General features: G+C 41.7%; 1 protein-coding gene across 1 annotated transcript in view; it reads left to right on the forward strand.

Moving 5' to 3' along the window:
- Nucleotides 1-23065, forward strand: part of NIBAN1 (niban apoptosis regulator 1) — a 143910-nt gene that overhangs the window by 89339 nt on the left and 31506 nt on the right. The gene's annotated exons all lie outside the window — the stretch shown is intronic.

Consider the following 23065-nt stretch of genomic DNA (forward strand, 5'->3'; position numbering starts at 1 on the left):
AGTGTTCAAAGACCGCATAAAGCAGGGAACGTTGGACAAGTCACAAATAATACCCACCACATCCTGTGGTGGGAGACAATGAACTGCTGAACAGGAGGTTCTTGGAGCTCCTGCGAAGAGGCGTGGAATGTCAAACTAAAGAAACCCGGTGAGAGCTGGCGTGTGTGGTGGCACGCGCCCCTGGTGCCTGGGACTTGGGGGTCTGAGGCAGGATCACATAAGCCCAGGATCAAAGTGCTGCCATGCGCTTTCGTCAGGCCTGTGAAGAGCGACTCCACGCCAACACAGCGAGACCCCCATTTCAAAAAAAAAAAAAAAAAAGTAAATAAATACGGTGACAGGTGGCGCATTGACTAGGAAGGTAACCTGAGGAGGATCAAGACATCCAGTGTTAGTTGGTCACTTCCGGTCATGGTGCAGCAGCTGGTGTTCTGGGCAGAGGGAATGTTTAGAGATAAACAAGGGAAGGCCGGGTAGCTCACTCCTATAATCCTAGCACTCTGGGAGGCTGAAGTGGGCGGATCACTCAAGGTCAGGAGTTTGAAACCAGCCTGAGCAAGAGTGAGAGACCCCATCTCTACCAAAAATAGAAAGAAATTAATTGACCAAAAATGTGTAGAAAAAATGAGCCGGGCATGGTGTTGCATGCTTGTAGTCCCAGCTACTTGGGAGGCTGAGGCAGGAGGATTGCTTGAGCCCAGGAGTTTGAGGTTGCTGTGAGCTAGGCTGACGCCAAAGCACTCACTCTAGCCTGGGCAACAGAGTGAGACTCTGTCTCAAAAAAAAAAAAAAAAACAAAACAAAAAAAAAAAACAAGGGGAGGTCTGTGGGTGCCAAGGAAGGTGTGTTGGCAACTTTCTAATATGTACTTCAGCATGGTCTAATGTTGACTTTTTGCAAGGAAAAGACCAGGTGAATCTTATTGTCATTTCTTCTCTCTGAATTGCAGAATAACTGGGTGCCCCTGAACCTGTGGAGAAAAGCACAGAAAATTTGTTTTTCTTTCATGTAAAAAGACATGGGGGCACTTTGGTTTCTAATGGTACCATAAGACTGCACAGAATCAGTCACAGAGGTGCTAGGAAAGGTGGCTTTCTGAAGCATACTAATTCCACTTCAGAACAAAGAACAAGGCTAAGTATGAAGAACTGGTATCCTCCCTCCCTCCCTCCCTCCCTCCCTCCCTCCCTCCCTCCCTCCCTCCCTCCCTCCCTCCCTCCCTCCCTCCCTCCCTCCCTCCCTCCCTCCCTTCCTTCCTTCCTTCCTTCCTTCCTTCCTTCCTTCCTTCCTTCCTTCCTTCTTTCCTTCTTTTCTTCCTTCTGCCAACTAATACTTACTGAATGCCTTTTGTATGCCAAGCACTTGTACACTTGCTAGGAATCCGTGGTGTACATAACAGATATGATCCCTGCCTTCTTGGAAGTTACAAACTAGTAATAATAATAAAGAAAAAAATAATTATGAATTGAGATATGTAGGTTAAAGATGCAACGAGAAATTGTAACAGAGAGACTCCATTTAGATTGGTTTAAGGAAAGGATTCTGTGAAGGAGTAACATGGCAAACTAGCCGTAAAGAACATATGGTCCGGAGCAAGAGCTGGCAAAAACTATGGTCTAGAGACCAGATCTGTCTGGCACCTGTTTTGTGTGGATCTCAGCCACGCCGGTTGCCTGTGTATTCTTGGGCTGCTTTTGCAGAGTGGCAGAGTTGACTAGTTTCAACAGTGACCGTATGGCTTACAAAGCCTAAAATATTTACTACTTTGCCTTTTACAGAAAAAGATTGCTGACCCCTGGTCTAGAAAATACTGGAAAATAAGAGCTACAATATTCAGCTTGGTCCATGCATTTTCCGGCAGCCATAGACTGCAAGACTGAAATGTTTGAGGGCATGAGTTACTTGGATGAGGTAGTATATGTCTCTCCATGAAGTAGACTTTAAGCAGGCAAGAAGTTTTCTCTGAATTTTGAGATTGCCTATTTCAAATGGATTTTGTATTTGTGGAGAGAGGTGTTATGGTGTTATGGTTATAAGCTTTGCATTTGGAATTCTATTTTAGAAGACTATTTTGAATTCAAATCTTGGCTTTACCACTTAGGAGCTATGTTACTCTCCAGGTTCCTCATAAGTAAGACAGAAGTACTTACACTATCATACATTATTTTTGAGATATAAAACTATTTTCATAAAATGACACATCAACTTTTGTAATGCCATCCCATAAACAAAGTTCATATTATAGTTTTTGTTTTATTTTCTATCCTAATACAACAACTTCTTTTCACAATGTCTGAGGATAAATAAAAGTGGTGACTTCTTAGTCACAATTTTACCCTCTTTTGAAGCTGATTTTGTAATATTTTGAAATGTTTTTGCATGTTTATAAAATTAGTTCTTTTTTAACTCTGGAAGTTTATAGTGTTTGCCTACTATGTCTGCTTCCTTTTTCCCCCAGTGCTCTATTTAGGGGTTGTGTACTTCTTACTGAACTCCCACCCTTACCCCACTGCCTGTAGCTTTGCATATCCTTAAATGCCCATTAATGCAAACCTTCCTTCCCACCACTCCCTCAGTCTACAGCTCTGGCCTGCATTAATCCTATAGCTGTAATCCAACCCCACCTAGCACCATAGTTCCCGAGTTCATTTTCAGCTAGTTCATGAGAGGGTCTGTTCTTCCAACCTCTTCTTCTTTTCCCTCTCATTGAGGTCTACTATCTTTGCATTGACCTGACCACTCCCCCCACCTCCTCCCTGTAGTCCATTCTTCCCTGAAGTTCTGGCTCTGGTTCCACTTTCCTATGGCCCTGACTTGCAGGAGTGCTTGGGGGCCAAGCCAGCTGCCTGCACACACCCTCCTCAGCGGTGCCCTTTCCTGCTCCAGACCTCAGTTCCCTGCAGAGCAATAGAGTTTGCACCACGCTGTCCATGAAACTGGCACCCAGCCCTTCCCTGAAAATGCCTCTTTGGTGGCCAGCAGTCACTTACAGAAATTGGGTGAACATTGCAGAGCGTACCAGCAACGTATAGCAGGTGGCCTTGCTCACATACCAGGGCGACGAATTCGCAGCACCATGGAAATAAGCACTGGCCTAGTTGCCTAGTCAAGAAAAAAACAAATCAGAACTCGCAAAACAGAAATGAGGTTGTGGGATACACTCTGCTTCTGCTTTCGGATCCTTTTTGGCTTGTTTCCATAGGCTACGTGGTTAAGGGGGAACACAGACCAAACTCGTGTTCTCTGAGCTCAGTGACACAGGAAGCAGAGGCATCGAATGATGATGCCAGAGCTGGAAAGTACCGTAGAGACCTCGTGCTCTACGGCCATAACTTGAATGATAAGGACACAGGGAGGTTGAGTGACTTACCCAGGATCACGTGGAGGAAGAGCGGCTTTGATAAACGTGGGTAGCCTGAGCATGTATTTGCAGGCAGCAGAGAATTTAATGAGCCACATATTTAATTTCTTGAGTCAAATATTGTTTTCCCTTTTTGTGTTTTATTTAAAAGTCTCATACACACAGAAAATTTTATAGAAATGCATAAATTGTATCATATTGTAAATGTTAGGCTTTTTTTTTCTCTCACTCTCTCCTTCCATTCTTTTAATTCCTCCATAAACAATATTAAAAACCCTGTATGTGTCTTTCCATATTTTTCTTTGTATATATACATGCATTACAGGGGGTTTTGGTCACTTTTTTTTTTTTTTAAGGGACCATGTAATAGATACTTTTCTGCATTTTTAAAAAAATTCAACAGGGCCTCATGGAAATCCCTTCAAGTCAATTGACATAGTACTAATTAATTTATTAGCATATTTGTTTGTTTGTTTGTTTTTTCCTGAGACAGGGTCTTGCTCGGTTACCAAGGCTAGAGTACAGTGGTGTCCATAGCTCACTGTGGCCTCCAAGTCCTGGGCTCAAGCCATCCTCCTACCTTAGCTTCCTGAGTTGCTGGGACTGCAGGCATGTGCCACCACGCCCAGCTCATTTTTTAATTTTTTGTAGAAATGGGGTCTTACTATTGCCCGGGTTGGTCTTGAACTCCTGGGCTCAAACAATCCTCCTGCCTCGGCCTCCCAGAGTGCTGGGATTATAGGTGTGAGCCACCGTGACTGGCCCATGTTCTGTGGTTTGTACCTTACATTATTCAACCATTCTCTTACTGACAGCCTTCCCTTTGTTTCCGGGTTGGCCACTGTAATCCATGAGTAAGTAAGTATGCCTGTACTTCTCCTTGTACTTATCCTCATATTCTCATTTCTGTGAGGCAGAGTCCAGGAAGTTGGGTTGCTCGGTAAATGTATTATTTTTTTCTTTATTTCCAGGCTTCCTTTTCTTGGTAGTTAAATGTATTTTAACTTAATAGATGCTGCCAGATTAATTTTCAGCTGGGCTATAACATTTTACTTTTCTACAGCGTATGAGAGTACTCTTTTCCCTGCATCCCTGACAGCAGCAGGCTTCTTAGCGCCTTTTTTGTTTTGTTTTGACAAGCTGATGGACAAGAAACAAACCTCCTTTTTATTCTGAGTGACCTTTCCCTGACTGCCCGTGAGTCTGAGGGTCTTATCTGGTACTTGTCAGCCACTTTGATTTACTTCTGTGTGAAAAGTCCACCAGTGTTCATTGCCATTTTCATTTTCATTCATTCTTTCTCTTGTTCTTTCTTTTTGTTTTGTTATTTTCTTGTAAGAATGCTATGAAAATTTAGATATTAATATCTAATATATTAATTTTTATATCTCCATTAGAAACACTTTTCTCAAATTCATCATTTATCTGTCATTAACTATGTCATTATTAACCTTTAATGATGATATTTTTGCCATGCAAAGGTGTCTAATTTTTATATGGCCAAATATGTCCATATTTGTTTTTTTTTTTTGTTTTTTTTTTTTTAGACAGAGTCTCACTTTGTTGTCCAGGCTAGAGTGAGTGCTGTGGCGTCAGCCTAGCTCACAGCAACCTCAAACTCCTGGGCTCGAGTGATCCTTCTGCCTCAGCCTCCCAAGTAGCTGGGACTACAGGCATGCGCCACCATGCCCGGCTAATTTTTTATATATATATCAGTTGGCCAATTAATTTCTTTGTATTTATAGTAGAGACAGGGTCTCACTCTTGCTCAGGCTGGTTTTGAACTCCTGACCTTGAGCAATCCGCCCGCCTCAGCCTCCCAAGAGCTAGGATTACAGGCGTGAGCCACCGCACCCGGCCATATTTGTTTTTATGGCTTTTGGATTTCCTAGCTGGGCTAAGAAGATTTCCTTTAACCCTAGATTATATATATAATTCCCTCAATTGTTCTTGAAGTTTTGATATTGATATATTTTTAACATTTAAATCTCCAGTTTGCGTGGGAATCATGTTTACATATGACGTATGTCAGTAGTCTAACATTTTTCTTTTAAATGGATGACCATTTGTGCCGGCACCATTTGTTAAATAATCTAACCTTCCCACTGAATTAAGCTACTATCTTTGCCATATATTAAAATTATATGTATGTGTGTGTGTGTATGTGTGTGTGTGTATATATATATATGTATATGTATATATATTTGTCTCCTGTGGTTATCTAGATATTTTCTTTTCCATTGATTCATTTTTTTATTCCCATGTCAATGCAATTTTGATTTGATTACAGTAGATTTTTGTTGTATATTCTTAAACACAAGAAAATTTTCCACTTAGAATTCATTCATACACTTTTCTTGACCATTTTTAGGCATATAATTCTTATTTGGGAACTTACATTCATTGTAGCTAATTATCTCCCAATGCCTGCTGGGATTCTAATTACAATTACATTAATTTTTAAGTTATTTTAGACAATATTATTAAATTATTACATGTGATATCCAATGGAGATATCTTAAAAATTCATTTTAAAAACCAAACTCACACTCATGGGGACAAACCAAACGCTGTGAGACTGCGCATTCCCTGTGTACTGAGCTCAAGGCTGCAGTTGGGACGCTGAGCGGAGGTCACTGGTGGCTGTAGAGAACCCGCCGAGTGGCAGCTCTGTCCTCAGTCCTTTGCTCATGTTGTGTCACCTCGCACAATAGCGTCTTGGTCATGGTTAGGAAGCGCCTCGCGGACTCTAGAACCCGCTGCCTTGCACTGTGTTAGAAGTCTTTATAACCACTTTATCTTGTATCTGCACCTACTATAAATTAACAACTCTTTGTACAGGTGGGTTTGAATTATTTCATAGCTTGGGTGTTTAAAAACAGGAAATGCTGTTTGATGAGGACATCGTACGTGCGCTGTGTGGTTTGTCTCTGTGCTTGGGGTCATGCTCTTTCCTTTGCCTTGAACACCGGCCCCCTGCCACAATTCAACCCCCCCATGTCTCCTTAGCTCCCTGATCCATGAACACGTGCGTACCCCAAACCAGACTCGCACGGCCCTTTCTTTCTCTAATAGCATTTATCACACTTGTATTACAGATAATTATGCACTCTTCTCCAAGCACATATTCTTTTTCACCCTCCTTGTGGTTGTTCAGGATGCTGGGGGTCATCTGGTGAGCAGATGGTGGGTTTATCATTATTTCCCACACAAACTTTATGCCCGTGAACCAAACCTGGTTCTCTTGTGTATGGAGAATCTATGTCAATCAGTTATCACTTTTTTCCTAGTTAAAAATTTTTCCCGTGTTTTGAATATACCATATTTGTTGCTATTTTCCTACATGTACACAGTGAGATTTTTTGAAGTTTGCCAGAATGAATTTTTCATTAAATGAAAAATATTTTTAGAGCCCCTAGTATGTGTCAGTCACCATAATAAACATTGCGGAGAAAATGGCAATCAAAAACAGACCCAAATGAATAGGATTGCCATTTTAAAAAAAGGAAGTTGTATCAGTTTTCTTCAGATAGCATGTAGACACAATATTTTAAAATCTAAAGCCATGAGATCTAACTTTTAAAACAGGTAAAGATGTCAAACAGGAGCCTAAAATGGATTTAATATCTATATATTAATATATCTGATATCTATATTTAAATTGAGAAGCGAGCATAACTGAACATTCCAGACTTGCAGACTCAGTATTCATAGCTAGAAAGAAGAACATGGGAATATGTCAGAAGTAATCAGTACCTCCAACCCTTTATACTAAATAATAACTCACTTTTTGAAGACTGAATGCTACCAGTATAATTCATTTGCTTTCTTTTATATTGTAATAAAATAAAGGTGTATTTTTAATTTAGACATTTAACTTTGTCTTGCCGAATGTACTTACTAGTCAACTAGAAACATGAGTCTAGACTCTAGATGAATACTTCTATACTAATTTGATCTAAATTAGAAACTGATAATCACTGATCAGATCTACATTCATTTATTCAGTAAATATTTATTGAGTATATAGTATGTGCCGAGCACTGTTCTAGACACTCAGGATACAGCAATGAGCAAACCAGATTTCTGTTTTTGTGACATCTCTGGTGAGCAGATGGGGGGTTTATCATTATTTCCCACACAAATTTCATGCCCCTGAACCAAATCTGGTTCTCTTGTATATGGAGAATCTATGTCAATCAGTTATCACTTTTTTCCTAGTTAAAATTTTTTCCTGTGTTTTGAATATACCATATTTGTTGCTATTTTCCTACATGTACACAATGAGATTTTTTTGAAGTTCTAGATTCTTTTATGTTCTAGGCAGGGACCAATGGCAGTAACAGGAAATAAACCATAAACATAATAAATAAGCAAATTTAAATAAGCAAGTTATGTAATATGATAGAATGTGATAAGTGCTGTTGAAGAATAGTAGAGTAGATTAAGAGGGTCCAGGAGGGTGGGGACTGGAGGGGTAAGTGTCAAATTAGTGGTATTAAATACGCATGGAATGAGGCCTGGTGCCGTGGCTCACGCCTGTAATCCTAGCACTCTGGGAGGCCAAGGCAAGCGGATCATTTGAGTTCAGGAGTTCGAGACCAGCCTGAGCAAGAGTGAGACCCTGTCTCAACTAAAAATAGAAAGAAATTAGCTGGACAACTAAAAATATATAGAAAATATTAGCCTGGGCATGGTGGCACATAACTATAGTCCCAGCTACTCAGGAGGCTGAAGCAATAGGATTGCTTGAGCCCAGGAGTTTGAGGTTGCTGTGAGCTATGATGATGCCACGGCACTCTAGCCAGGGCAACAGAATGAGACTCTGTCTCAAAATAAATAAATATGCACAGAATGAAATAGGGAGATCTATTCCCAGCCTAAAACTTAAGAGAAGTGTGGAGATATAGAGTACTATCAGAGAAGATTTTTTTAAAAATGTAAGCATGGGGTTAGGTTACTCAGCTTGAAAGAAAAGTTCTGGGAAGACACAGTAATGATTTTCTAATGTTATGTTCAACTGTACCGAAAATGCTCTCAATGGGAACATAAGAAATGTATGTTGCACATGCCTGATCGTGAGAACTTCCTGATCATGAGAACTCTTGTGTTCTAACATGTAAAAGACTGAACAATCTATATGGAAAGATTGAGGCAATGTCTTCTGAATAACTTACACTTCATTAACTTTAATCTGTAAACCTACACTATTTAATAAATGTTAGCTTTTACTATCATTAATGATAATAGGTCTAGAAGAATGTATATGCTGTTACAGCTATTTAGTAATAAATACTGCCCTATTTGTAGGGAAATGGACTGGACATTAAAAGCACATATGTTTCTATGACTCCATCATATCTTAATCACAAAAATACCATTTTTTGTGGAGGCCAGTCACAGTGGTTTGTGCCTGTAATCCTAGCACTTTGGGAGAACAAGGTAGAAGAATTGCTTGAGGACAGGAGTTTTGAGACTAGCCTGGACAACATATCAAGATCCCTATCTCTAAAAAAATAAAAATTAGCTGGAGGTGGTGGTGCGGGCCTGTAGTCCCAACAACTCAGGAAGCTGAGGTCAGAGGCTTGCTTGAGTCCAGGACTTTGAGGTTGCTGTGAGCTATGATGACACCATTGCACTCTAGCCCGACAACAGAGTGAGTCTCTGTCTCCAAAAACAACAAAATACCATTAGGAACTGTGAATGCCCAAGAGGCATTAACTTACTTATAACTAACACACCATCATAGAAAATGTATACACGTACACACACACACTCACGTCTTCAAAGCTTTGACACTTTCAACACAAGAATTGAGGTTTTGTTTTTATTTCCTCTTTTTCTGTTTTACCGTAAAGGAATTAGATCACTGGACCAATGCATTCAAATAGTTCCATGGAGTGAGTTAATTACATCATATGATTCAAGTCTGTGGCCACTATTGAGACTGTCTACAGTAGGAACAGGGCACCTAAACCCATCAAACATTTTAGCTGATTTTTCTTTTTGGTGCAGGGAAGGAGCAGGGTGAACAATTTGTTGCTATAAATATAGCAGATTGTTGTAAGGCTGTATCCTGTTTGGAAATGATCTCATCTAATAACTCCATTGCTGATTAGCAGTTTTCTACCACCCTGAGCAGGAGTATCATGCTATGGCCTTGTAGTCAGAGAGCCCTCAAAGTTAAAGCCGCAAAGGTTCCTCACTGCCCATAATGTAGGGTTCAACATATAATTGTCAAGAGTCTTAAACTTGAACTCAAAGTAATCCACAAAGGGACTTGTTGCAAGTTATCTAATTTCTTATTTTTTGTACATTACTTTGATCCTGGGGTTGTTCTATTAGATGAACTGTGCTATGTGTCTGATGATGACTTAGAGAAAAAGTCACCTTTCTTCCTTCTTTATTGATTTAGGACAGATCCCCTTTGTAGTGACGGTGTTTGAACACAGACAAGTGTGTGATGGCATGCTCTATTTCATCGCCTGTCTCCTCTGCTCCACCTCAGATAGACAACACGCCTATTCACCCAGGAGCGTCTGGAGCTGCTCCATCCAAAATGGTAGCCACTAGCCCCGTGTGGCCACTGATCATGTAAAATATGCTGAGTCCAAACTGAAATGTGTTGGCTGGGCGCGGTGGCTCACGCCTGTAATCTTAGCACTCTGGGAGGCCGAGGTGGGAGGATTGCTCAAGGTCAGAAATTTGAGACCAGCCTGAGCAAGAGCGAGACCCCGCCTCTACTAAAAATAGAAAGTAATTAATTGGAGAACTAAAAATATATAGAAAAAATTAGGCGGGCATGGTGGCGCATGCCTGTAGTCCCAGCTACTCGGGAGGCTGAGGCAGGAGGATCACCTGAGCCAAGGAGTTTGAGGTTGCTGTGAGCTAGTCTGACACCACAGCACTCTAGCCCAGGCAACCGAGTGAGACTCTGTCTCAAAAAAAAAAAAAAAACCGGAACAAAAAACTGAAATGTGTTGTAAGTGTAAAAGGCACACCAGATTTTGAAGACTTAGCATGAAAAAAAGAATGTAAAACATCTCATTAATATTTTTATATTGATTACATATTTCAAATACTTGGGATTATATAAAATAGATTATTAAAAATATTATCTAGGCCAGGTGTGGTGACTCAGGCCTGTAATCCTAGCACTCTTGGAGGCCGAGGCAGACATATTGCTCGAGATCAGGAGTTCGAAACCAGCCTGAGGGAGACCCCATCTCTACTAAAAATAGAAAGAAATTAGTTGACCAACTAAAAATATATATACAAAAAATTAGCCGGGCAAGGTGGTGCATGCCTGTAGTCCCAGCTACTCGGGAGGCTGAGGCAGAAGGATTGCTTGAGCCCAGGAGATTGAGGTTGCTGTGAGCTAGGCTGATGCCATGGCACTCACTCTAGCCTGGGCAACAAAGTGAGACAAGTGAGACTCTATCTCAAAAAAAAAAAATATATATATATATATATATATAAAATCTGTTTTTTATTTTTTGATGTGGCTACTATAAAATTTAAAATTGCATATGTGGCTTTCATCGTATTTCTATTGGATAGCACTGGTCTAGAGTCTCCCATTTCCCCTTCTGTTTTCCTGGGATTAGTCCTTTAAAACCCAATATTGATTACTTTCTGCAGCCTAGAGAATGGTATGCATTTGTGTGTGTGGTCTGTGTATCTTGTCATAGACCATGAAGTGGCAGACTTGAATATTTTCACTATTTTATCAGGTCATTTAATGAGATAGCCCGTGTGGTGAACCCAGCAGAAATAACCATGAAATGAACTGTTGTTCAGGGAAGTGGAAGGAGAAATGAGGAGAGCACAGAGACACTAGAAAAACTCTGTCCAGTAGAAATGTAATGAAAGTCACCTGTCATTTGATATTTGCAGTAGCTACACTGATGACTTTGCAGCTCAGAGAAAGATGAGTGTCTGGGAGAGAGAGAGAAAGAGAGGGAGATAAAGAGAGAAGGAGGGAGGGAGGGAGAGAGAGAAAGTTTAGTGGAAATAAAAGGATAAGGTGGCCTTGAAGCTGGAACTTTATGTCCCTAAGTTGGAATACTATTATGGAAACCAAATATTAATAACACTAACGGTGCTTTAAGTTCTCACAGAATTATGCTATTTCATAGCTTAAAAAGGAGACATGACTGTCGGCCTCTCATTTGAAATGAGAAATTAGGCCCAGGAAAGCAAAGGAACTCACCTCGGGTCCCACAGCAGAAGTGTAGAAGTAGAAATAGCACCAGTTTTAATTCTTACTAGACACTGAGCTGTGGCCCACAGATACTGTGATAAACATGACACGACAGTCCCTGTCCTCAAGGACACTAAAATGTAGTGGGACACAAGTTTATCTTGTTGTGTCACGATGACATCCCCTCCTTTTGACACGTGTGCACCTGTACTCTCCCCGAAGTGCTCCAGGATGTAAGGAGTTTCCTCCATTCACGAAAAGCAAAACGTTTGAAGAGTCAGCAGGGACCTCTTGCGGGTCACCCACACCGAGCAGTATCTTTAGGGAAAGGGAGAAAAGAACGACGTCTTCAGCTGAAACCGCACTGGACGCTGCGTGGTGGGCGGAGTGAGGAGCCGGGCTTGAGCGTGGCCGGTCGGGGGAGAGAGGGGCTGGGCGGGGGCGACTCCGCTCACTGCAGTTACTGATTTTACGAGCGCCGCACTGTGGGCTGAGCGTCGGGACGGCGGCACGTGCTGGCACTGGGCAGCTGCTGGCACTGCTGGGGACCCTCTGAGATTCTAAGACGCAAACTGCCCAGGACTGTCTTGACTCTGAAGAGGCAAATACTGCCGATGGTCAACAGAGGATTAGTTAAAAAAAAAAAAAAAAAGTCATTAGATCAGCAGGTATCTTCCTAAGGATAATTAATAGTCTTAACATTTCGTAAACTTTGAGCCACAAAATCCCTCACTCTTCATTTCTTATGCATGCCCTTTCAATCATTGCTCACGTGGGTGCACATTTTACATTGATTAATAGGATGTATATGTAATTTTATAATCTGTTCTTTGCAATTAAAAATGATCCCCAGACTACTTTTCCATAATGTGTCTAAGTCATCATAATTGTTATTTTAGTGACTGCAAAATATTCCAATCAGTAATCCTATCTTGTTTTGCTTAAACTTGTTGTTAGCCAAGTTATTGAACAAGATGCCCCTTGAAATTTCCTGAAAATAACTGTGAGTGCTTAGAGTTTTCACAATAAAATCACGCATTTACCCTAAGTGTAAATGCTGCACGGGGCCCCGGTGAGACAGCACGTGCTCATGCGCAGAGGCCCAGGCCTCCCCCGCCCACAGGCACAGTGCTCTCCCAGTGTTGTTCAGCTCAGAGCAGTTGCGCAAACTTGGTGCACATCGCAGGCTAAGCTAGCCCAGAAATTAAGGAGAACTCTGTTGGCAGCACTGCTCCTTCCTGTAATAGGTCAGGAATATGGACACTATATTTATTAGTACACGACTGCTGAAGTTCCCATTAAAGAAAAAATGATCTGGTGCCTAAGAACCTGAGGATTAAATTGTATATTGCCCCTCCCCCCCCCAAACCTAAGGAAATTAGCCTGTGTTCTCACCTTCCGAATGAAGGCAGTGTGATGGGTTTCCAGGAGCCGGTGGTTGCCATCCCTACCTTTTAGGAAGAAAAATGGAGCATGAGTCAATTTAGTTTTTTAGGTCTTTGGGAAAAGGTTACAAATAAGGAAACTGAGATATGTTTTCCTAGGTAAGAGTAGACTGTTGTAGTTAGAAGTTTTGAGTAACGTTGAGTCCTTTTTGATAGGATTAGAAATTACATTCCACCTATAATTCTTATTCTTATTTGATGACCTGATCAAATGAGTTAATTATTCACATGAGCTTGGGAAATGACATAAACTTCTTTGATTTCAGTTTTTTCCATTTTGTACCAGGAATGATTACCTCTGGCTTACTTGTCTCATGAGATTGCTGTGAGAATCAAATGAGATGTTATAAACTGTAAAATCCTCTGACAAATTCAAGGTAGATGCTATTATGTTTATATTAATCATTGGTAATGATGAGTAAAATATCCCTGGAGAGCATCATCAGACAGTGCTGTACTCTGTGGGTTTGTCGGCGAAGCTATGATGAAGTGATGCCAATTAATGCCGTCGATTCCAGCGATTTGTTTCCTAGTGTAAACCTGGCCAAGTCATTTCCCTGCCTGCCTTTACTTGCAGAAAGTTTGCTCTCATGGACTTTGGCAAGAGTAAGGGGTCCTGATTTCACAAGATGAAGGTTATCCATAGAATTGGTCAAGAAGAATTTCCCTAATATTTTTGTGTGCTACGGTGACAAATTATACCAAGACCCAGCTGTTAACAGCCATTTCTGGGACTAAGAGAAAGTATCATCAAAAATGAAGGACAAGTCTACAACTAGAGGAGCACCTTCTCTATTTACTTGAAAACCCAAGCTTGCTTTAAATTGTGTCCAGCTTGTGTGGTGAATTTTTGCCTGTGGAGAGCAAGCCACACAGCTCCCCACAATGTCACCAGGAGGCACATGACCCAGTTTCTGTGGTCTGCACTGAAACGTTACCCGAGTGTGTGCATTGCCACAACTGCCTGTAAAACATTATGTGTTGGGCACTTTTTAAATTCACATTTTAAAGAGGAAATTAGATCGTTTTCATTTGTTTTGCTTAGGTTTGGGTGTGTAATTTTTTTTTTCCTGAGATCATTTGCGACAGCATTTCCACAAATAGTTACCAGGGGATTGGGGGACAGTTCTGCACTGACTGTCTTAAAATACGAATCTACCCCTATACAGCCATATATATTTGTGCTGGACAGATAGGAAACAATTGACTGTGTAATTGTTCTCTTGGCCCAACTCTGCCCAGGTAGCTGAGGCACCCAGGGTGATAGATTAACTCTTTTGGACCCATGGAAATCATGCTCTGTGAATCACATCTTCAGGGCACAGTGTATTTTGATGGGATTCAGAAAGAAAGATTCTCTCTTCCCTTATGGGGGTCTGATGACACCATCCTTGCTTTTTGGGAGAGACTGGAGCATGGGCCATTTTTATTTTTTTAAGGCTTTGAATAAAACTTCAGGTGAAGGGAACTGAGATCATTCATGCTAGAGAAAGGAAGGTTATCACATACAAGACATAATCCACACATCAACTGAGTACTGAAAAAGGGAAAATGAGATCAACCAGGGTTCCAACCTGTTTGGTCTCATTTTCAACCAGAGGATTTGCGTCTAAACAATGACAACTGCTCCTGAAAGCAGTGGGAGGGGGACTCCCATGGAACACCTGGAGTTCCAGGTGTTTGGAGTGGTGTCTTTATGACCCTGCCCGGAGTATTATCTCCTTGTCCACATATTTCTTATAAAGCTTCATTGTAGGACCATATTTAATCATCACTTGGATTAAGTATGAGGGTGCATGTGTGTTAAGTGGGTGAACAGTTGACAGACAGTGTCCCCATTCTTAACCTATGAGTGAGGGGACAAAGCTATCAAGACCCTCAGCATTCAAGAGTCATGGTCTTCTACCACATCTTTTTCCTCTGTGTAAATTTTTTTTCTCAAATGTGATTCGTAAACCACCTGCAGTAGGATCCCCTGAAGAGCTTGTTTAAATGCAGATTCCTGAATCCAATTCCAGACCCGCTAAATTCAGAATCTTTAAGGCAAGATCAAGAATGGATTTTTTAATAAGCAGCACGGGTGACTCTGATGTTGGAGAACCACTCCCCTGAAGCTGGGTAGAGGAGTGGTCCTCAGAGTGCCGTCCTGGACCTGCGCTTTAGCACCACCTGGGAGCTTGTTAGAAATGCAAATTCTTCGTGGTACTCGGGAGTCTGACAAGCACTGGGAGAGAGCACAACAGTTGCTTTCAGTAGCTCTTTACAACAGTGGGCAGGAACTCATTAAGACAACGTAACCCATCGCAACACTTGGGCGTCTTTTGTAAATAAACATGAAGTTTCAGATTGGAAGGAACTGTATAGGAGATTTAATCCAGCATTCCTTCTAGTGTGTTAATCCCTTCCTTTTTCCTCTCTCCCTCCCTCCTTTCTTTCCTTCTTCAAATATTTAATAAATCCATGTACTAGGGATTGGGGATGCCACAGTGAATACGAACAGTAGCCCCCTGTCCTTTTGGAGCTTAGAGTCTGGGGGAAGATGCATCTCCCATGATCACACTAATAACTAAAATTATAATTGTGGTAAGTGCCGTGGGAGGGGAGGCATGTGGTGCCATGAGAGTATGTAATAGAGGGATTTGGGCAAGTCTGGACACCTTCTAGAAGGTAACTCAGCCCTGATGGAGCACTTGCTCTCTAGGGGAACTTTTGACATCCTCTTGGCCCCTATTGAACTCTAAGATAAGCCTAAATGTTAGAAATTTTTTCCTTATAGTGAATCAAAATCTGCCACACTGTAGCCTGCACAATCCTGGCTGTAGCATCTGAATCCACATAGAACAGATCAAGTCCTTTTTTATATTACTCATCTTCACATAGATAAAACCCCCTCTTTTCATGGTTTTTTCTTTCCAAGGCTGTGAGGTTCATCATTCACTTGATCTTCTTCAGAAGTACTTCACTTTTTTCCTTTATTTTAAAAATGTTTGTAAAATATTCTGGTGCTCAGCACGAGCTACAGGTTTGGAATGATAAGCTCAGAGGAGCATAGCTCAGAATCCACACGTGACCCTCCTTGACCTTGTTATACTCCACATTTCCGAGGCCCCAACTTACCTGCTTTGTTAAGTGAAACACCAGGATTTTGGGGGTGGTGGTGGTAACTTTAGTCAGTCTATCTATTTATCAATCTTTTTTTTGCATGCCTATTATGTATCAGGCTCACATCATATACTTTTGTGGTTGTGCTTTTGGACTTATGTGCTAGATGAATTTATCCATATTATGCTTCGTTTTGGATGCTGATTCTGTTACCCACTAGTCTGTTAGGAACTTGAAGTTAAAAGCCATATTTTGTTTTTTCAGCTTTGTCTCCTAGGGCCTAACTCAGTGCTTGGCCTATAGTAGGTAAATAAAATTTAACAACTATTATATATATATATATGTATATATACACACACACACACACACACACACACACACCCATACAAGCAAACACATTCTTTTCCAAGTAATTGAAAATATTTTGAGGGCAGTACTCTGAAGATTTCTTCTGTGATGCTAATAACCACAGTCCTTTAACCAGCACCTATCATTTAGATTTTTTAACTATTTATGCTTATTTGCATTATCAGCCAATCTAAACTTCTTTAATGTGTCAATCAAAATCATGCAAGACATGATTTAATCATTGCCTTGCTAAAATCTGCATACAGGATGTCTATAACATCCTTCTAATCTACCAATCTAGTGTGTCTATCTAAAGGAAATGAGGTTAGTCTGTCTTGTTCTACTAATCACCACTTCCTTTCTTCTGTTGACGGTCTTTTAATATTTATTGACAAGTCAAGAATTCATGAGCTTCACTGCTTTTAGCTGGAGAGGCACATAGTATTTCTCTGTGTGGTTAAAAAATTTTCTCAAAACAATGTCTTCATCAGAAACACCTTTCTTCTATTTGTTTGAGTGGTTTTCGATCCGCTGAGTGAGTCTTTGTATCTGTGTTTTCACCTAGAGAGCAACACCACTGTCACTCATCCTTGGTTTCTGCATCTGTGGTGTACATTTTCATTTGGGGGGGGCAGATTTCTCCTCTCTTCCTGGTACGTCTGTGCTCACTAACACAATATGATTTGGTCAGTAGATTATTATCTTAGTCTAAGAGTTTACTAAATATAGTTCAGGGGCCCTGGTAGTTTTACCAGTTTCTTCTAAGTACCTGGGGCTAGTTCCTATAAGAGTTATCATTTATAATACAGAATAAATATTTGCTTAGGTTGGTCATGTATAAATATGTTTTTAAATAAAAATTAAAGCTCTATTACCACCTCATTTGAATGGACACCATTCACTGTTTCCAGTGAGGGAGTTTTCTTTTGTTTTATGTTTTTTGTTCATGTTCTGTCTGGCCCTCAGTCTGTCTGTTCACTTGTAAAATGAGGGGTTTGGACTAGATGATCCCTAATCTATGGTCAAACTCTGGAATTACATGATTCTCATGAGGAGGAAAGTCCCTTTTAAAATAACTTTAAAATTAAACCACGAGACACACACACACACACACACACACACACACACACACACACACACACACGAGTGCCTGTACAACTGGTGAAATCTGAATAAGAAGGTTGTACCACATCAGTGTTGATTTCATGTTTGTGACTTTATACTATAGTGTTGCAGAATGTTCCTTTTGGGGGAAACAGGGTGAAGGGTATATGGGATCTCTCTCTATTTTTTTTCTTACAACAGTATGTGACTCTAAAATTATTTCAAAATAAAAAGTTTTAAAACACTAAACCGTGGAGTGTTATAACAGGACTTTGGAGGTGTGAGCCTTGCTGGACCACACGCTAGCTTAAAGAAGCTATTTAACCCACCTGAAATTTAGTGTTCTGTCCTCTGTAAAGTGGGGATATTAATTCCCACCTGATGTTGGAAAGATTATAAGACACAGTGTGTGTAAACATCTCCCAAGGTTCATACTCCATGGTAGGGACTCAGAAAATGTTGGCTACCTTCCTCTGGGCCCCTTCTCCTTCGTTCTAAAAGACACAAGGCAGACAGGCTCCCTGCAGCTCCCTGGGAAAGGAGCCTGCGGACTGAAGCTGGAGACAGCTCAGACCTGCACCTCGGTACGATGGGCCCCTCGTGCAGCAGCGCCGTGAGTAATGCTGTTACATAACTCTCACAAACCCCCGGGCAGATCAGCTAACAAGGCTTGGCGCAGTTTGAGGATAAAATAAAATAACAAGGCAGGCTCCAAACTCAGCCTGAGTCGGGGAGTCCCGGCACAGCAGCCAGAGTCAAAACCCAGGATGACTCCACGGGCCTCGGCGCTTCAGTGCCGAAGTTGACTCAGATTTGTTAAAAATCTGTGTAACTGGAAAAAAACAAAAGCGATTTCTTTCTGGCTTGTCCTCTGAATAACTGTCCCCGAGAGGCCTGGAGAATTTTTCCTTCCTCTGCAAGATCCTTAATTATGCCTCCCAAATATGAGTTTTCCATGCAGCTGCACGGATGAGGAAGTCGGGAGAGACTGAAGAGAATAGTGCTTTCCTAGACGTTTCTTGGTCCTGAGGATGTGATTGTTGAATGCACGGCCAAGATGCGGCTCCCACATGTCTCCTAAAATGCTTCGGGTTTCCCAGGGCTCTTTCCTTGCCCCTGAGCTGGTGGATGTTTTAATCAGGGATTTGGCCAGAAGCGCAGAAGGCAAGCTCACCAAATCTCCAAAGGACACTGAGGTGAAAGGGAGTTGGAGACAGAGTTACAATTTTAAAATGATTTTGGCAGGCTTCGGGACCCTGAGCGGATCACAGTACGTTGTCATTTAATTGGCATAATGTTAAACTACGTCCTTCAAAGTCAAAAGCAGAAGTGCAGGTTAGGAGAGGCTTAGGTTGGCAAGAGTTGTATATGAAAAAGATACAGGGATTTTATTTGGCTACAAGGAAGATATGAGTCGACAGTATGACAACGTGGTTATATTAAAAAACAGGGTAGAGTTGGCCGGGCGCTGTGGCTCACGCCTGTAATCCTAGCTCTTGGGAGGCCGAGGCGGGTGGATTGCTCAAGGTCAGGAGTTCAAAACCAGCCTGAGCAAGAGCGAGACCCCGTCTCTACTATAAATAGAAAGAAATTAATTGGCCAACTGATATATATATAAAAAATTAGCCGGGCATAGTGGCGCATGCCTGTAGTCCCAGCTACTCGGGAGGCTGAGGCAGAAGGATCACTGCAGCCCAGGAGTTTGAGGTTGCTGTGAGCTAGGCTGACGCCACGGCACTCACTCTAGCCTGGACAACAAAGCGAGACTCTGTCTCAAAAAAAAAAAAAAAAAAAAAAAACAGGGTAGAGCTGTAGTCCCCAACCTCCGGGCCACAGATTGGTACCAGTCCGTGGCTTGTTAGAAAGTGGGCCACACAGGACATGAAAAAAAAAAAAATGAAAAAAAAAAAAGAAAGTGGGCCACACAGCAGGAGGCGAGCAGTGGGGTGAGGGAAGCTTCCTCTGTATTTAGAGGTGAGGGAAGCTTCGTCTCTATTTACAGCCGCTCCCCGTGGCTGGCACCACCGCCTGAGCCCCACCTCCTGTGAGATCAGCCGCTGTCTCCCAACACCCCCACATGGGACCGTCTAGTTGCAGGAAAACAAGCTCAGGGCTCCCACTGATCCTGCATTGTGGTGAGATGTATAATTATTTCGTTATATATTACAATGTAATGATAATAGAAATAAAGTGCACAAGAAATGTAATGCGCTTGAATCATCCCGAAGCCATCCCCACAGCCCCGTCTGTAGAAAAATTGTCTTCCATGAAACCGGTCCCTGGTGTCAAAAGGTTGGGGACCGCTGGGTTGGAGATCAGAAAAAGAAGTCTCTTTCTGCTTTATGTGATTTACTCTCGTCAGACGATGCCAGGGTATTGTACTCAGTTGTAGGGGCAAGTTTAAGAAAGATACTCATAAATTAGAATGGATCACTGAGGGGAGGAAGGAAAAGGGAGGGCAGAATTAAAAAGATCCAAAAGATAAGTTGTTTAAAGAACGGTTGAAGGAAAATAAGGGTATTCAGGTGATTGCTGTTTTTTCGAGCTACCATATGGAAAAGGAGTAAACTTGTCTATTTTGCTCTGAAAAGGAGAAATGAGATTAATGAGAGAGAGAGAGTTCATGGAAACATATTTTGGCTCAATAGAAGGAAAATTTAGAGCAGTTCAGTGATGGAAAGAACTATCGCATTAAATTGCGAGCTTCCTGTCGCTGGAGATATTCAAGCTGGGGCTGCACAACGGTCTCCCTGGGACTCTGAGGGACCCCAACGTGGATCGGAGCGAGAGCTTTGGCTGGTGACCTTTGCGATCCCTTCCAGGTCTCATAGTCTGTGATTTAAGTGAGCGTGAGTGCCAAGGCCGCTCACGGCAGGCCGGAGCCAAACTCTCAGCTCTTGGCTCCGACGCTCACCAGCTGTGTGACCTTCAGCTAAGAAGTTAACCATTTCTTGCTGCAGTTTCCTCGTCTATGAAATGAGGAGCTGAATTCACTAATGTCGAGCCGCACACCAGTCTCCTCGGGCGTCCCCGTATTCCATGCCGGAAACACAGAGTTCGGGCTGACATCAGCCTTTTTTAAAAGTCTGCTTGCAAGAAGGCTTAAAAGCCAAAAGCTATTGTTGATTCTGGGGGCCACTGAGCTAAGCTCGGTTTGCGTGTTGGCAGGAGAGCCAGCGACTGTGGCCCTGGAGTCTGTTCTCATGAGATCCGTGGCAGGAAGTTGATCAAGTGTCTGATAATCTGGGTTCCCTCAGACACCTGTACACGCTGGCTGGGTTCAGCGACGCCTTTGCAAACAACTTAGAAGAAATGAAGGTCATATTACCATTGCAGCATAATTCTGTCTTTCACAAAGCAAACTTTTGTGCTTTATTTGCTTAATGTTCTGGCAATTGCTTTTGAGCTTCGCTGACAATCGTGAGAACAAATGTCCATAAAGCAGCTTACTGTATGGGGACTCTGTTCTAGAAATATTGTATAAGCTAATTTATTTAATCAGTTTATAAGCTGCAAATCTAATGATGAAAATCTAAAGCTGAAAATCTAATGATGAATCAGTAGATGAGATCACTTTTCCCCTATGGAAAGGGAGTAGTTAAAATCTAGTTTAAGTTTTTCTTAGTGGTAAAGAGTCCAGAATTCAGATCCATGCTCTCATTCTCTGAGTCTTCATTGTTCGAAGACTATAATGTCTTGGTGGTTCATTCGATTACTAATACTTTTCTTCTCTGCCTAGATGAAGGCGCCTCACTTCCACTGCCAGTGCCCTCTAGCTCTTCTCCTATTCCCTCCTTGACTGCTCAGTGATGCTCACATCATTGTCTCCAAGTTCCCTTTCCTCAGTTATTTTTTTCCAAGGATCTTTGAAAATGCAACCATCCATGTGTGTGTCATCGTTTGCTTAGATAGAGATGTAGAAGTTAACAGACAGGATTTCAAACACTTTCTCCTGAGGTCAGCAGGGGAAGAAGTAAATACATGTATGTTTCTTGTAAGGACATGAGGAATTTAAAACTTCATTCCCTGGCTTGAGGGTCTGGCCGTATTTACTCTATCCAAATACAGTACCACATTTTCTTCCATCTCTTTGTTTTCTTAGGATTTAAATGAAAACAGCTGTTAAAAATAAGAGCACATGAGTCAATCTTGAATCCCAATGTAGTGATTGCAGTTTCCATCTCGGTAAAGTCGTCTCAGTGCACCGAGCCCCGTAGCACAATCTCCTTGGGGCAAGAACACTACCAACGGCATTGTCAATTTTATAGCAGGACCTTAATTTTTGTTTTCCAAACCTCTAAGATTAAACACTAAATCAGTTGCAAAGCCAAAAAATAAATAAATAAATAAATAAATAACAAGGGAAAAATACTTCAATTTAAAAACTGGATTCTTGGGATGTGCCCTTTTTCCGAGATGGATTTTGACCAACTCCCTATGTTGATATTAGAAATGTCAGTTATTGTCCTACATTTTTGAAAGTGGGGTTTTCTGGGCTCCATGGTATCCTCACTGTGAAGAACTGTGCTTGAACTCTTGTAGAAGCTGTGCCTTGAATTGTATTTTCTCTTTTCCAAGTTCCTAAGGCTTATGAACTAGTAAGCCAATCTCAAAAGAGTCATCCACAATCTATTAATCGATTATCATCTTTCAGAGCAGGTTGATCCTCATTTAGTTCTATCGAGTCCCACATCAACCATTTAGTCCTTGACCGAGGAATCCCACTGCGTGAAGCTGGGATGGCCCCTCCTTCTCCCTGCGCCCTGCTCCCGAGAATCAGCCGCGTCAACGGACTGATCTAACGTGGCCCTGTGCGTGCAGACTGCGTGGAGAGCTCTGGGCCTATGGAGAGAGAGGCAGGAAACTGGGACCTTCACTCACTTCACTTTTCCTACTTTATTTCCCCTTGATTTCTATATTGTTTAATTAGATTATTTCTAAAGTTCATTTCTACACTAAGATTTCCATAATTCTGTTGCCACTATTTCCCCCAGGAGCCTAATTTATGTGTTAGAAATGAAGACACTGCATGCGTTGTGTGACTGATGGAATTCTGAGAAGGCCATTCAGCCCCAGCTCCCTCCACCACACCTGAAACCCCACCATTAGAAATTCATTTCTTGTGGCAGGATATTACCTCTCAGATTCTTTTTACTATTATTTTTGTTTTTATTTCAGAGGGTACAAATGCTTTGGCTACATAAATTGCCTTTGCACTGCCCCAGTCAGAGCTACATGCGTGCCCATCCCCCAGACAATATGCACTGCCCTTGTTAGGTGTGAGTTTATCTGTCCCCTCTGCCTCTGCCCTACCTTCCCAACACCGATGAATGTCACTTCCCTATGTGTGCCTAAGTTTTGATCAATGAGTATCAATTTAATGGTGAGTACATGTGGTGCTCGTTTTTCCATTCTTGTGATACTTCACTTAGAAGAATGGGCTCCAGCTCCAACCAGGATAATACAGGAGTTATTAGTTCACCATTTTTTATGGCTGAGTAG

Source organism: Microcebus murinus, chromosome 23 (assembly GCF_040939455.1).
Source record: "Microcebus murinus isolate Inina chromosome 23, M.murinus_Inina_mat1.0, whole genome shotgun sequence".
Classification (NCBI taxonomy): Eukaryota; Metazoa; Chordata; class Mammalia; order Primates; family Cheirogaleidae; genus Microcebus; species Microcebus murinus.